Source organism: Petromyzon marinus, chromosome 42, assembly GCF_048934315.1.
Source record: "Petromyzon marinus isolate PM22_M1 ecotype Great Lakes invasive population chromosome 42, UKy_Petmar_22M1.pri1.0, whole genome shotgun sequence".
Classification (NCBI taxonomy): Eukaryota; Metazoa; Chordata; class Hyperoartia; order Petromyzontiformes; family Petromyzontidae; genus Petromyzon; species Petromyzon marinus.
In genome coordinates this window covers 9450584-9466933 of record NC_133708.1, presented here as the reverse complement: position 1 = coordinate 9466933, position 16350 = coordinate 9450584, and the positions used below count along the sequence as shown (strand labels likewise).

General features: G+C 45.9%; 1 protein-coding gene across 9 annotated transcripts in view; it reads right to left on the bottom strand.

The window, feature by feature from the left end:
* The window catches only part of LOC116951097 (forkhead box protein P2-like), a 272184-nt gene that overhangs the window by 177937 nt on the left and 77897 nt on the right, over nt 1-16350 (bottom strand). For 5 of the 9 annotated variants that reach the window (XM_032969492.2, XM_032969496.2, XM_076073503.1 and 2 more), the window contains exon 1: nt 4486-4935. The exons of 1 other annotated variant lie outside the window; for it this stretch is intronic. The gene's annotated coding sequence lies outside the window, so the exon portion shown is untranslated. Of the gene's footprint in view, nt 1-2302; nt 2767-4485; nt 4937-16350 lie in introns of those variants that run through there. 3 more of the 9 variants (XM_076073504.1, XM_032969494.2, XM_032969495.2) reach the window with 3 other exon arrangements.

Genomic DNA, 16350 nt, shown 5'->3' with positions numbered 1-16350 from the left:
ATTGAAAAGCGGCGGGAAATTTTATTTTAAAGCAAGCCGATCTGTATACCGATAAGCTTAAAAAAACTAAACTTCCATAGTACGTTAGTCACTATCAAATTATGTTGGGTGTAAAATGCAGGAGGATGTGATGGCATCGGGCCCAGTACGGACACCTCCAACTTGTTGTGTTCCTTGCTACCAACCGTTCAATTATACTCCGCACCTTAACTTCAAATAAAAAAAAAACATATGATTGACCGTACAATGCGTGCGAGTATTATGCAAAATCCTATCAAACAATCGTGAGAATGTCCGATGTCAGTCTGTTACCCTGAATCACTACTCAGGCCGTCACGTGGTCGAGCAAGGCGCAAGTCACATGACGATACTTTTTACAAATTATAATCACAGCTTTTAAACATTTTATCATGAGGAATCGCAAATATGCGGTGTGTGTGTGTGTATATACATATACACACACACACCACACATGTGCATTCATACAACCATATGTACGTATATATGGCAACAGATAACCACTTTGTGGGGAAGTCAACAGTGGGTTGTTCGTTAACGACGATTCCCAAATGAGGCATAAGTGACAACATGTGTCGTTGCAATGTGCACGCAATTTACACGCGTGTTAATTAGAGGTTAATGATTCTGCGTGCATTTGGCTGGGTGCGCTTAGCGGTGGAAGAGCGAGTGAGCGGCTCAGCCCATCGTCCCTCGAGGGTCGATAAAAGTAGAACCACTTTGTGGAAGAGTCAACGGGTGGGATGCGCTGTGTTGTCGCCCTCACCCCCTGCCATAGGAAGGTGGAATTTCCACCACTGCCTCAGGGCTGTGAATAGAAGATGAGAACCGCCCTCAATGTTCGTTTCGAGCAGCGAATTATCTTATGACTGCACGGATACGTGCAAGCGCACGCAGACACACACGTGAATAAATGGAACGCCTTAAATGTATCGCTTTTCTTTTCTTCTGTCGCGGTCGGGGGGAAAAAAGAACCTTCACGTAATTGTGACTTTTAACAGAAGCCAACGACACATGGCTCTGCACAGCAGACACATCAAATTTACATTTCCAAGGCATTTTTGTTGCGTTGAGCTTCTAAGAACGCGTGGCTACTGAAACACAGAGGTAGGTACTCATTTCTTTATTCTATACATTTTTTTCCCCGACACGGCAAAGAGAGGTGTGGGACAGTGTGACTTAAGCCTCTGAGAACAATGTGGACGATTTTCGATTTTGGCGTGTTGGGAGGCTTCCGCGGAGTGGCCTATGTGCCAGCTAATGATGGGCCACATTCATGAGCCAAGAGTATTAATTATGGGGTGGGGAAAGACGGTCCCCATACAGCAAATCCCAGGGAACCTTCGCCTGCCGGCACACGGCAGGGACAGGGGCGCTTTGCAACGAAACTTGCTGCGTAATGAGCCAAACTACATACGCTCAAAAAAAAAGAATTGCTGTACGTATATATATGCGCGCGCACACACACACACGCGCGTGTCCTTCATTAGCGGCATTAAAGATGAGGACGAACGAGAAAACTGCCCACCGTGGGTGCACCTTTAAATGTTGCACGCGCTGAAGAGCTAAGAGCGTATCTCTTAAATAAATAAAAATTGTACTTATCTGCTTACGTTTTGCCAAATTGCGTTTGTTTGTTTGTTTGCATTAAATGTGTTTTCCCTTCTGGGTCATTTTTAGAAAAAAATTGAAATGCGTTGACAATTTAGACAGGGGAAGTATATGCCCGTATGCATGTTCGAATTTACACATTTGGTTTTGTGACCGATATTTAAATTATTTCCTAACAAACATTTAAAATAGCCCGATTCATAACTGTAATAAACATAGACTAACTTACACCGGAATATTTCAACAAAATATAATTCGATTAATCTAAAATAGATCGATTAAATGTAATGGTTAGCAACACGTTAAAGCGCGTCATGTAAAATAAGGAATAATTTAAATACAGTCAATATACGGCGACGTATTCCGCGCTACAATAAATAATTCCGGCTAACAAATGTTAGCAGCGTTCATTGCAAATGAAAAAAAAAATAACCTCAAAATAAAACCATTCACGTCGAATTAAGCGCCGTTAATGTATCCAGATGCCAATCGCAATTTTTTTAAAAAAAAAATGTAGTCACAAAAAAACCCGGTGCACTCGCGCAAAACGCAAAAAAAAAATCCGCTTCGAAAGTTACCAAAACATTTGTTTTCTCTGTCTCTCTCTCTATCTCTTCGCCACCGTATCGCTCCGAATACAAAAAAAACACTTTCGGCGAAGCGGAACGATTACCTGCACGAGTGCGCACGTGAGCTGCGGTAGCGGCAGGGAGGAGGGAAGAAGGAAAGAGCTCCGTCAGCCTTGGGAACGCGCCTCAGCTCTCGTTACCCACCAGGTCAGGCTCAGCGACATTTCACTCAACAACAACAAAAACAAAAACTCCACGGCCAACGGCGGCTGCGTCTGCGGCGGCTGTGGCGGCGGCTGCTTCGGCAGCGGCTCCAGACGGCGGCTGCGGCGCCCTGAGAGAGATCGCTTCCTCGGCGATCTGCCGACGCGACACGCTCATCACATCTGGCCCATTAGCAGCAAGCGCGCGCCGCTGCCAACGCCGCACCCCCACCAACGACCCCCCCCCCCCGCTCCACAATTAGCCCATCGCTTTAAATGGTGCTCTATGTATTTCTTTAATTATTTAGCGAGAACAAATTTTTGTTTTCGATTTAATTATTATATTATTTCGTTTCTCTCCTGATTTTTACTCGCACTCCCCACTCCACTCCCCACCCCCCCTTAACCCGCACTTCGCGCCCGTCAGTCCGGACGCGCCTCGCTAGATCGCTCGCTCTCCTCCCCTTACCCGGGCTTGCCCCCAGCCCTGTGCCGCGGGCGAACAACAACGACGACGACGACAACGAGGAGGAGGAGGAGAAGTTTGCCGCGCGCGCCGACACGGACGGGCCTCGCCTTACCACCCGAACTGCAGCGACGGCGAAATAGTGGCGCAAAGATGGAAATTTATCGCACGCACGCATTGAACAACGGGCGTCCTCGGGTTTGTCAAGAAAAAAAAAGCCATGACTAGGCAAATGAGAATGAAACAATTACTGTACGAGCAGCCGCGCCGTATAAATCCTGCCCGACTTTGTGCGGTGGGCGACAGAGTTGATTATTTTTTATGCATCACGAGCTGGAAATGACCTTCATGGCTTACTCAACCGCCCCAGAAGATCGTCTGTCCGACACCCGTGCCTCACACCCCTCTGACTGACTCGGCTCAAGACTGACTAAACTGGTTTTGCAAAGGGAGAAAAAAAACCCCGTAACAGCGAGAAGTCAATTCTGATTAAAAACTCTGCAACAATAGACCGGAGGGGTTCTTTTGAGAACACAAAAAAATGTAAAACAAACCAGGCCCTTGAAAAGCAATACTTACAGACGCACACGTAAAATAAAAAAATCTACAATTGTACATTTAAAGACTTCCATCTTTGGCGGAATGAATGGATAACTAAAAAAAAACATTGCTTCTACACGTCTGAGTTTTGTGAGGTTCATAACCTGGTGTTGACTGCATGTGGGAGAGCCTCTGAGCATTTTATTTATCTGATTGGGAACACTTAACGCCACATGAGCCTGGGCGCAATGCAGGCTATTGTGCGGGAAGTCCGTTACTAGATTCACTATCCCACAAGAGACATTTGAACCCTTTCTATACAACAATTGCCACTCTGCCTGAACAGAACGCGTCTTGTGCAACACCAAGACAATGCACTGCGCAGGGCATTGCTTGACGTGGAGCTGAAACTATTGTGACCAGAATTTACACTCGGGCTGGTTTCAATGCAAAATATTTTTTTTTGTTTTTGGCTCACACTAAAAAAAGCAAACAAAACGTACAAACGAGGCATCCTAAATGATTGCTATTATGGATTACCGTAATTAAAACTATAGTCAGAAAAATTATCGCCATTAATAACAATAATCAGGAGGGAAAACTACCACCCTCCAAACATTTCAGATTTCATAACATTTAAGAAATCATAACACTTTAGTGTTTTGTTGTTGTTAAAACTCGCCAGAAAACGCTTACACGCAACTCCACAAAAGCCCCACCGCTGTCTCCACCCCTCCTCCTGCTTCCCCACCACCACCAACCAACTTTTAAAAAAAATCTTTTTAAGCCCGTCCAGACAATCTACTCTCTCCCGTCGGAACGGCCGTCACAAAAGCCCCCTCCCCACCCACCGCCACCGCCACACATTTACTCTGAAAGGGGCTCTCAATCAATCAGTAAGTTCGCAGGCTGGGCCACCGACCAACAACCCCACCAACTCCACCACCACCTCCCCAACATCATCGCAGCAGCGGTAGCAGCAGCGCGCCGAGCCTTGCTGGGTGCGACCACCACAACTTCCCGAACAGCCTAGCAGAGTAATTGCAATCGGGCGGGCGAAACGAAATTAGCTCCTTACCTCCTGTCAGTCCGGTACCCAGACAGGAACCACCGTGGGTCGGCGTCATAGAAACTTTGCTTTGTCTCACTCGCTCTCTCACTCTCCACTAACTCGTCGCTCGCTCCGCTCCCCTCCGGTGTTTTATTCGTTCGTTCCTCCACTTTACGTATACATATATTTAAACTATCACGCGCAACATTTTACCTCCTATTGAAGAAGTTCTATTTTGTTACGTTTACTTTCTGTTGCCGTCACGTCCGTCACGTTTCCATTTGAACAGCAGCCCTCCTTGCCTGAGACGAGCTGAGAACAACCCGCGGCCGTCTCCTGTGCCTTGACAGTGAGTGGCTGGCTACAGTGTTACGTGCGCCGAGCTATTTTGTGCTATTATTTACTCTGCAGTTGGTCCACCCTTGCTCTTGCTGGTCTGCGATTTTTTTCTCTCTCACTCCCCCCTCCCTCGCTCTCTTTCCCCTCCTCCACTCGACTCCAAGCCCACCCTCACCTCCTGTATTCTATTCACTTTATTTATTATTTGCTCGCTAGCTAAACTCGCTGCTAGCTAGCTCGCTCCATCACCTACTTATTTCACGAAGTATTATTATTTTTTTTGCTCCCCCTTTTCTCTCGTGCGCGCGGGTTCCTGCGCGCGCGCTCTCACTACCGAGGCTCTCCGTAATTAAAACAAATCGCGCGGTTCGCGCTACTTGTTTTGCTGGGGGGGGGTGGCGGTGGAGGGGTGCTGCGTCCTCTGGCAAGGGAACACAAAATGCAGCCAAGCCCCCCACCTCGCTCCCCCCCCCCCGCCCCACACACCCCCTTCTTGATCGTGGGTGCAAGGTTTGTCTCCAAAAGTAAAGAGACAGAGAGAGAGAGAGGCGCGCGCGAGCAGGAGGGTGGCAAAGTTGTGGGGAGTTTCCCAACAGGATTACCGTAATGCACCGTGCGCGAGACGCCGTCTGAATTCTTTTCGCGTCTTGACCCCACGTAAACCCGAGCTCGCCAGCCGAGCAGACACAGCGAGAGAGGAAAAAAGTAAAGAAAAACAGATTTTTCATTTCTCTCCTTCCACCACCACCACCCCTTCTCCTCTCCTCTAAAGGAAATAAACAGCAAGTTTGTCCGGCTTCTATTTTTTTTTCTAAGCCGAGGCGTACGACAATCTTACGCGGGAGAATTTTTTTGTTTGTTGAGCCAATGACAAACACGATCAAGCCGCGCGGACGAAACTAAAGTGAGTATATTCGTTAAGGTTACAGCTGCGAGGTTAATTTTACGTAACGCGTCACATGTGCGAATGATCGCTCAAAGTCCACGCTTCAACGTTTTGTAAACTGTTCCTTTTTTTTTAGTATTTACTTAGATAAATAAATAAGCAAGAGAGAGGCGAGGGCTTAACTACTAGCACAAATGTGGTCATGTAAACAATGCATAGTTGCATTGAAATGGAAAAAAATGGTGGTTTGATTTTTTTTCCCCCCACAAGTCTTTGTTGGATTCCCTTTCAGCCCGCAGATGTTTTACGAAGTACAGCTTGATTAAAAGAAAACATTATATATAATATAATGAAGCTAATTTGGTCGTGTATTGTGTTACCTGCTGCGAGGCGGTTCAAAAACAACGTTTGGAAACAAAAGCTGAAAAAATTACACGCTGGAGCCGAGGGGGGGGGGGAAACACTCTCAGGGCAATCGGCATAACGTAATAAATCCGTTGCAGGTGTAGTTACTTGTTATAAATAAATCAAGCTGCTGATAAAAGCTGTGCATTAGCAAGTTCAAAGTGAAGTCTGGAAAAACTCACGGGCTCATTTGAGCAGTCGCAACAGGAAAAATAAATGATATCGCACAGTCGGTTTTTTTTTTAGCTCTGCGGAGTTTAAAACCGGAGCTTGGGGGGTTGAGTTTTCAGTGAAAGGTTCTGTGTTTTGTGTTGTTTTCTTCGCATCCCTTTGATTTCTCTTCCCACAATCCCCCTTCCCCCCAACCACCACCACCACCATTCCACTCCTTTCTCCGCCGCAACAAAACTGACAGATTAATACAGCGAGCGGTGGATGCCCGCTGGCTCTGGGTGTTCAGCCCGAATTTGACAGGTCAGGATTTTTGATGTGCACATATGGCCCTCGCCAATGCACTTTATGAGATTGGTACTTTGTAAAATGGATAGATGCCGGCTTGCCACTTTTACACTAGGATTTAAAAAATGTAAGTTAGCTTTACGAGAGAGAGGAAAAAAACATACACACGCCTTGTGTGATTTCACCTGCCTACAAACGGGCCACCCCTACAGTTCGAAATGCAAACACAACCAATACATTAATTAAATGCCTAATGTATTGTTTCAAAACATAAACTTCTTTCGTCCAATTTTTTCCCATTTCTGATGTTTTGCTTATAATCACAGTGTGAACTTCTGCAAGCCAAATTTCACCATCAAATCTCAACGGTATTGAATCCAATCACATCTAATCAGAAAAAACAAACCTAAGACTTTTCAAAGTATTTTTTTAAACTGGTTTATTAGTTTACCTCGCGAAAGAAACATAATGCAACATGTGTTTGAGCAGATATGCCGTGTGAAATGATACAGTGAACCCAAATACTTTGTTGAGAGAACAAAGCATGTCAACATTCCTGAGCGGGCACCTTAAGGCACAAGGTATTGTATTCTTACAAATACCCCGGGGCATCTATGGCTCAATTTCTAAAACATTTTACGAAAAAAAAATCCACTTGTGTTTTTTCGTGTGTGTCAAATATCCCCAAAATAGTTGTATCATGGATGCTGCCGTTGCGCGATGGTTATGAGCACAGTGGACTTGCAATCCAGAGGTCGCCGGTTCAATCTCCTGGCGCGCCAATGAAAGCAATGGGCAACTTTTATTAATGTATTTTAAACCCTGCTTCGCCCATCTCTGTGAACGCACCATCACCAATGTGCACGCCACAAACGGTTGATTGGCAGGTCACGTGTCACGGGGTGAAGTGTCGGTTGCTCCCGCCTCTTCCAAGATGCCTGGCCAGCGTGGAGGAGTAGGAGAAAATACACCGCCCCCCCCCCCCCTCCAGAGGGAATTTCTCGAGCACCCTTCCGGTCGAGGTCCTTCCACCGGCAGTGGCATGAGACGGGAATTGCAGGGCTGCGCCTTTGCCTTCACCTAGGTTGAATGACATCACCGTGGATGCTCGCAAAAAGTTTCACCGACGTGTTTAAAAGGAAGCGCGCGTTTAATCGATGAATCGCGGCGGAGGATGAAGAAGGAAGTCAGGTGCAAACTTTGCTGTTACGTTGTGTAAAATGTGTCAAATGTAATATTCTATTGCTCTGGGTTTAACAAATTGCTTCGCTTCCAGAAAAAATACTGAAAATATGTTCCTACAAAAAACCTATGACTGAACACACTTTGCTGAAAGACACCTAATTTTGAGAATGTATACGCATGAAGTTGTATATTTTAACGGATCCACAGCACATTTTTTTTCCCTACAGGTTATGCAAATGAACCTCTGATTTTTAAAAATATATATATCAAAATATAACGTTACAAATGCGAATGGCCAACTTTGCTGCGAATTGAGAAATTACAACATTAATTCGCTTCGCTAATGTGCTCATTCATCTTGTTAGAAAAAAAAACGTGAAATAGATATGACGTAATGTTCTCATGGAACATGCACAACGAGTACAAAGGTACAGTAGCCGAAACCATTGCAGAGGATACCGCGGAATGCCGATGTAACATTGCAACTCTTGCACGCGAATGTGTGCCGAATATACCACTCTATAACACTTCAAATATACCGCTCTGTAACGCTATATAAAAAAAATGGACATGAACAATGTGCAGTGTTACATCGCATACGCAAGGGTGTAAGTTAAATAATGAACGTATTTAATTATTAAAGCAATGGGCCTCCTCGATTACCGTTTCCATGTTCCCATAAACACAACAACCTGATGTCACCGTGTCAAAATACGAGTCGGGTTTGAGCCTATAAATGTTGCACACTGGCGCAAAAAGAAGCACAATTGCGGCAGCAAATGCTGCCATCTGGTGCCACTGCTACTTTGACAGGCCAATGCCAGTCAACGGTGTTGTCGCACCTTAAATGACACCAACACGCTCCTCCCTCTCGCCTATCAACTGCAAACGTTACGGGACATCGCGGGACGCCGCTTGTGTGGGTTGTGTTTGTTGTTGATGATTGCTGTTGGTGTTTGCGAGTGTTCCGACAAAAAAAACGAAACTTATTTCGGCGTTAAAGTCACGTAGAAAGAAATTAAATAATAGAATATAACGTTTCGATTGCAACGCAAGCAACCATAATCAGGTACAAATGAATGAGAAAACAAACAGTAAACTTGTAAATACGATGCGATACAACACAGAGAGTCGGCCAACACAACAGTCAACACCCCACCTGGTTTATTACGTTTCTGTGTGAGTCTCTCTCTGCTTGTGTGTCTGTCTGTGTGTCTCCGTGTCTATGTTTTGTCTCTCCCTCAAATTTAGCAATCTTTGGAAGAACGTTAATGAACCAGGTGGGGTGTTGATTGTTGTGTTGGCCGACTATCTGTGTTGTATTGCATTACATTTCCAAGTTTACTAGGTTTGTTTTCTCATTAATTTGTACCTGATGATGGTTGCTTGTCTTGGAATCGAAACGTCGCATCCTATTATTATTTAATTTATCTACACGTGACTTTACCGAAAGAACCAAAGAATAATTCCTGCAGTCACGAAAACTTCGAAACTAGTTTTCTTTTCGGCGTGTAAGTCACCGGCGCCACACGCACGCTCGCCTGCCGAGTGGTAAAAGGGTCGTTTGGATATCCGAGAAGATCGACGGAGCGAGGGGGGAGGGTTGTGCAAGCAAAGTGCCAGACGCTGCATTCACTCACGGATGCGTGAGTGAATGCCACACGCGTAAATAGTCCGCGTGTGAATGAAAACGCGTCGATATAATCGCGCGCGATTATGAACACGGCCCTCTTTAATTTATGCGCAATTATTAAACCACCGAAAAAATATATTTCACTGTTCTGGCACAATGTACGGAAGCCAGTGGCCAATATTACCGTGATTTCAAGATTATATGATGCACATTCTTGTCCTGTTTCAAAGCACACATTTTGAGGCATGGCGTGCCATCCGGTAGATTTGTGTGTATGAGACCAGATTTTGATACGTTTATTGACACCGGGCACAAGTTTTGGGGTACGTCTTACTTTCCCAAGTGCCTTATAATCCGGAGAATACGGTACAAGCCAAATATCTTTCTTGAGCCGTGACGAAGAACGACTTACAGGTCACAGACAGTAGGTATGAATAACTGCCCTCAGAGGCATTGCCAGAGTGGATGAATTTCTCATCATCATGGCTTAATGCCTGTCGGTATCATCAGCGAGTAGTTTCACTCACTTTATCAGAATTCCTTTCCAAACCCTTTAATCCTGCACTCCTTTTTGTTATGCCGGGAAGCCTCAACGAGTTTCAAGGCCTTTTTTTCAATGAAGTTCCTGCATATTTTTTTTTCTTTTAGATGCTTGGGCCGACGCGTCACTGAGTATTTCTCCAATCTCAGAAACGCGTTCAAGAACAGACGGAGAGCGTCCTCCATACTTACGCCATTGGATTGTACGATTTCACATTTTGCCGTGTGCACAACGATGTTATAAATATTGCCATTGTTATTGCCATTTGACAGCGCTTGGATTCCAATATCCTCAAGTAGCTTGCTAAACTTATGGGGGGGGGGTGGAGGTGTCACATTATGCATTTCAATTCTTTGCAACTTTTTTGTGTTTAAAATGCTTGCGGGTAAAAGGGATAAAACATTGAAAACACATTCAACAGCAGAAGAAGAAAAAGTTGCATGCCGAATAAATAGTGCACAACCAAGTGGCAGAAATCACCGCAGACACTTTTAAATGAATCAAGATGTCACGGCCGGGCCAAAACGGGAAAATGTGCGACGATAATAAACACAAAAAATATGTGTGCGCTCGCACACTACGAGGGAGAGGAGACTGTCAGAGGCGCTCTGAGGACGCAACGTCGTTTCGATAGTTGAGGGCGGAGAGTGAGGGCGCCGTGGGTAGCAGGGGGAACCCCCGTGGTTCTTCGTTGTTGCTGCTGTTGCTCGTCGATCTTTTTAAATGCGCCCTTTTGTGCATTAAATTCTATGCAGGAGGAGGGGTAGACGGTTCAACCTGCGTCGTTCATTTAAGTGTGCGGCGACATTGCAACTAGGTAAATTAAAAGGCGCGGTGCAGTGGTGGGTGCATGGCCGAGGCCATCGGTCCTGCGGTCTCTACTCATTTGCTGACTCACAACGGCCACGAGTCTTGTGTACTTGTCCGGCTCCCTTGGCTCTCTCCCTCTGGCTCCCTTGCAGCGAGACGGGCCCCCCACACTCGAGTCAAGGTGACGGTGTATGTCCCACCGTCGCGTTTCTTCGATATGAATTGATGGGCGCTATTAAGCGGAGTAATTTTCGCTCCGGATTATTTTTTTTGTTACATTCATCACCACCAGCTACTTCCGACGTAATTGCCGAGAGTTGAAGTTAAAATTAAATTAAAATTAAAGTCGCGCATGCATAAAATTGCGTCCCATTCGACGTAATTTCGCTATTTAGAAATGATACACATATGGGCGTTCCAAAATTGCCTTTTTTCTCTCAATAACGCTACACGTTTTATAACAAAAACATAATTTTGCACCTACATAGTAATTGCTGTAATATAAATACTGAACCCATTGCATTTTGAGAGAATAAAACAAAAAAAATGATATGCTTCGGTATAGCCAAAATGTAATAGCATACCACGCAATAAGAAATTACAGCCCTTTGTCAATCCATTGCTCGATGAAGGCGGCCTCCCCATGACATGGGGGGTTGTTTGACCATACTTCACCACACCAGTCAGTCTGGCTTAGCGAAGGAGTGGGGATCAGGTGCGGTTCAAATATCGCTCGGTCACCATGGTCATGATTCGCGCTCAGGTCGCTAGGGTTTATGTCGCAAACTGCTGCACCACCACCCCATCCATGTAGAGCAGGGGTGGGGAAGCTCTTTTCTGCCAAGGGCCATTTGGATATTTATAACATAAATCGCGGGCCATACTAAAATTTTCAACTTAAAAATTAGCCTGTTATATTTGGTCAAACATTTAATTTACTCACCCCTATTGTGATGGCTGGAACTGCTTCTCTTTGGTGAGGCCTGTGGTGATGTTAGCTGGTATTGACGATGTTGCTACTCGCAACTGCTTTTCCAGGTTTGCTCCTAGATTTATTGAATTTCGAGTCCCGCCTGCGGTTGCCTTGGCAGGGCCAAACCAAATGATTTCGCGGGCCTTATACGGCCCGCGGGCCTCATACGACCCCGCGGGCCGGACGTTCCCCACCCCTGCTGTGGAGAGATAAGTAGAGCACGAGCAACTATGACTTGCCGGCAGTTGTCAGCGTCTGTACCGTGTACTTATCCGAAGCAAAAGTGAATGTTTGGCACATTTGAATGTGGGAGCAAATTTGAGGTCTTTCGCTCACTGATCTCATTCTGCACACCCTGTGGATGAGAACAACTCTCAGAAGCAAGGCACGCTGGGGTCGTGATGTTTTTTTTGCGATGACGAAAATCGCATGTCAACGCATCGGCCCGTCAGGCCGCACCACGTCAACGTTTGGCGTATTTCAAGAGGGCGCGCCGTGCCGATGAGACGGGGTGACGTTGAAACCCGGGACCATAGCCGCCTCGTACGAGTGGAAGCAAACGAGGAAACGTGAAAGAAGATGATCAAAGTTGCCGATGGGTAAAATATTCTACATAGTCAGCGACCGAGCGAAGCCACTTACCTACGTGTAAAATAGAACTGCAAATTAATCAACGCAAGACTCCAATCGTTGTCCCACACATGCGTTTAAGTTAAAAAAAAAACCTCTTCAACAAGCGAATCTCACCGCGTCTCAAAACAAACAAAAAACAAACTGCGTGGCCAACGCCACCTCTTTGTGCGACACGGGCCGTAACACAGCGTCTACAAAACACGCCGTCGGTGGGATAGGAAATGTAAAATACAAGGCTCTGCATAAAAACGAGAGAAAAAGCACCGCAACCCGTGACAGCCAATCCACTGAGACAGACCTTCAGAGACGGCGTAAGCCAATCACAAGTGGCAAAGTGCCACTTAGCGATCTGGCGCTTGCTTATTTTACCATGCTTTCCGACCAACACATTCCTCTGGGAAGATTTTGTAAATAGAAGAGAGAGAGGGGAGGAGGAGGAGAGGTAAGATATTTAGGCCGCTATTAGTGTGGTAAAGTGTCCGTCTGCCCAATTCAGACAGCCATGCACACAAACGCTCCAAGACAGCGGAGAAGGGGGGTGAAGAGAGAGAGAGGGGGGAAAGGTATAGGGAGGGAGACAGCAGACAACATCAATAAGTAAAGAAAACAAACATGCATAGGTAAAGTCAGTCGCAGTAGTGCAAGGCATTCGCCATCCCTTTGCAAATATCAAATGTACTCTTCGCCCAACTCAGCGTGAGGCTGCTCGTCTTGAGTCAACAAGCCTTGGACAAAAAAGCCCTGTCGAGGCATTTAAGAGATAGACAAACGCATGCCGACGCCTACGTATAAGAGTCGTCTAAAGGTGGATTAAAATACGCTCCAGAGATTTGCCCCAAACGCACCACGTAACTCAGACTAAAATGAAAGCCAATTGAGACGGTTTACTGCGCTAATCGCTACGAATAAAAGCGATTGCGTCTGTTTTTACGTGTGACTTCAATTCATCCAGGTGTGCAGTCTTAATCTCTGGTTCTTTCGGTAAAGTCACGTAGATAGAAAAAATAATAAAAAGAAAACACGACGTTTCGGTCGCAACACAAGCGTCCGCCTTCAGGTGAGAAAATGATCTGCTGTTGTGGCTTTATTTAGGCACGGGGGAAGGGGGGGAAGGAGTTTTGTCGAGTCTTATTATTTTTTCTACCTACGTGACTTTACCGAAAGAACCAGAGAGTATGGATTCCTGCAGTCACGAAAGCTTCAAATCAAGACTGTAAATTCTTAGGCGAAAAACCGCACGTGTTGTGTGAAGACTCCACATTTCTAAGATGGCATTTCTTGTTAATTTGATCTCTGATTAAAGAACGATGGATTGCGGTCACAAAGGCTCCGAAAAACAGGAAGGATTTTTTTATTAGAAAATATTTAAATCGCTAAGGGAATGCTCAATTTATCCTTCAAAGACAGGGAGTTAGTATTATTTATGGACTATATTTGTTTCAATCAATTTGTGTGTGAGCGTTTTTGTGTATCCAAGGAATTTTACAGAACAAGCAGCAGAAATAATCAACTGTAGTTTAAAATCGGGCAAGCAAACCATACTGGTTGTGTTTCACTTCTCGTCCTTCCCTTGCACCTCCGATAAGCACGGTTGTCTACGTGCTGTGCAAAACAAGTTCAACATTGCGTACATTTTGGCGATAATTACGTGAATTCAATCGTTAATCTTTACTTTTATTGACCATTACATTTTCTAAAACATTGTTAGACATTTCCCCCCCCCCCACCTCCGAAACCACGCACGGACCATCAACTGACCGGTGCACACTTACCCTCGCCCAAGGCTCCCCGCCAGACAGAAGGCCGTCATCTGACAACAATAATCACGATAAAACACACACACACACCACGCCGTTTGCAGCGAAACCCCCCCCCCCCCACCCGTTCAATTTTCGCTCAACGCGGGAAATTCCACGTCACACACACACACACTGTGTGCTCCCACGCTGTTTTCTTTTCAAGATGCAGATGTTACTGCTTTAACGGTGGTTAACGGTGGCTTGGCATCCACGGAGTATTTTGTTGTTGTGTTATACCGGGCAGAGCTAATAACGGCGCGGTCGCCTCTGACTTGTGGCGACTCGCAAGACGAAGCTCCCCCCCCCCCATGTTATCGTCTCATTATCTCTCCCTTGCATGCAACTCATTATGCCGCCAGGGCTGATAATATTCCAGTCGAACATCACTGGGAAGAATAATTTATTATGACATGGATTATTAATCTAACGGGACTGCGGGTTGCAAAGGGTGTTTCGGCGTGGCAGGGGATTTCCTCTCTCTCTCTCCTATCCTTAGATTCTCACGCATAAAAGCCAGCAACTCTGCAGGTTGGAACTTTAAACACTAGCTTTTGGCCTCCGCCTATTATACGGAACATCGGCCAAATAATTAAAGTAAAGTATAAATTATAACTAAAAATAAGTACGATATTTTGCTCATCTAAACTAGCGCGCACATACATGATACACTTAATCCTTACGAAGTGGTAAATAAATAAAACTCTCTGCACACTTTCAATTCGCAACTCGCATCAGTTATTCTATGAACTCATCAATGTCGCAGTTTGACGTTCAACGCCGTGGCCTAATGGGCACCTGCAATCACTGCCAATACGCCCGCTTCACCAGCGGCGCTATACACCAAACTTCCAATTATAATTAAACAGGTTACAGGGATTCATATTCATAAGGTTACAGGGAATTATGTCTTTAAGCGCTACCAAATTGCTTTATCTAGCATTGCTGTCGCCCGAGGCGCCGCATAATAAAGGCGTCTGCAGTTCGTTGCGTGCCAGATCGAACTTCTGTCGGAGGATCCTCCTTTCGTCCGATCAGGACGGAGCCAAGCCGTGCAAGACAACGCCATCGAAAGCAAATGTGGCAAACGATATCGATGGGTTAAGACGTCGGGACGATTTGCAATGTCCACTAGGTGACGATAACAGCGCGAGCTTGTGCGAAGGGGACGTGAGGCATAAGCCGCACCAAGTGGGCTCGGCAGAGGAAGAGTAAAACGAAGGAAGTCATGCCTCTAGGTACAAAGTTGACAGATTTGTGGAGTCGAGAGAGAACATTGGAGCAAAGTGAACGGTAAATAAAATTCGAGGAAACAGCGTGAAAGACAGCTGAAAATGTAATTGATGGAAGAGGAAAAAAAAACCTAAGTTTGCAACAGGGCCATGCACAGATTTGTATAACAAGAATCCGCAGAGAGAGTGAATGAGTGAGCGAGAGGGCGTACGAGAGAGATGGCCTACTCAGAAGGTCCACAGCTTTGCAAAGGTTGCACTCCAGCCAGGGCTGTGCACAGAATAAACAGAGTATTTAATTTCAAAGGCGAGCAGCACAGACATTCCATTGTTTGAGCAGATTAGTGGTCCAGAAAAGAAAAACACCAGATGCAGTTTAGGACTCTCTGAGACATTCCAGTTTCGCTGCGGGGACTGACAAAGTGAAATGCATCTCCCCCTCCATGCTGCTCGGTGAGGAGGAAGAGGTGGAGGAGAGAGCGGGAGGTGAGGGAGGTGAGGGACGGCGTGTGTGGGTGTAGGTAGCAGCTCACCGCTGCACGGAACGTGAATGAACCCCTCCCACGCTCTCCTCCACACCGGTGGGGTTGGGGGGTGGCGGCGGCGCGTCCGAAGCTGTGCCGCGTGTGTTTTCGATCACCCTGTTGGCCGTGGTCAAAGAAACGCAACGCAGCTGACAGTGCCGACGTGAAGGTAATGCAAAGCGAACGCAAGGTGTAGCGAGAGTTGCGACTGGGAGCTGTTAGGGGGATTCGTGCAGCATATTTTGCCACTTACTGCATTACTAATCCATTTCTCTGTAATTGTCATACGGGATCTCCAGAGACGCTGCCTGATATTGAACCAATGTAGATTAGTCTTGCCTTCTTCATATCGCAATTGCCCTCTACTGGAGATTTGTAAAAAAAAAAGATCGGCAGACAGGTTGGGTAATTTACTGCAGGATGTCTCTCGCTACGCGTTTAAACCACGCGTGCGATATTTCCTCAAAGGGAAAATA